Raw genomic sequence first — 379 nt, forward strand, 5'->3', positions numbered from 1 at the left:
CATCCGCGGCCTATATAGATAATATAATGTATTTTTCTGGACCGTCAATGACTCTCCAAATCAGCTGTGGAACTACTGACTGGCGACATCTAGTGGTATTTAAATGGAAACTCAACAATTCTAAACATAATACCATGGAACAATACTACAGTTCAGACGTGTCGTATGCTCGTATATAACTATATATACAAGCTATTGTATCGGCTTAACACTTTATATTGCTAGATGGCGCCAGTCAGTAGTGTTCCAGTGCTGTTTTGGCGAGTCAACTGTTCTATGATTTGACGGTCTCCTTATCACAATTCGTTGTGTAAATCGTAAATCGTGATGAAAACAATATTCTTATCAATTATATCTAAAGACTATTTTAATTTTATTG

The sequence above is a fragment of the Metopolophium dirhodum genome, chromosome 9, assembly GCF_019925205.1.
Source record: "Metopolophium dirhodum isolate CAU chromosome 9, ASM1992520v1, whole genome shotgun sequence".
In the NCBI taxonomy this organism is placed as follows: Eukaryota; Metazoa; Arthropoda; class Insecta; order Hemiptera; family Aphididae; genus Metopolophium; species Metopolophium dirhodum.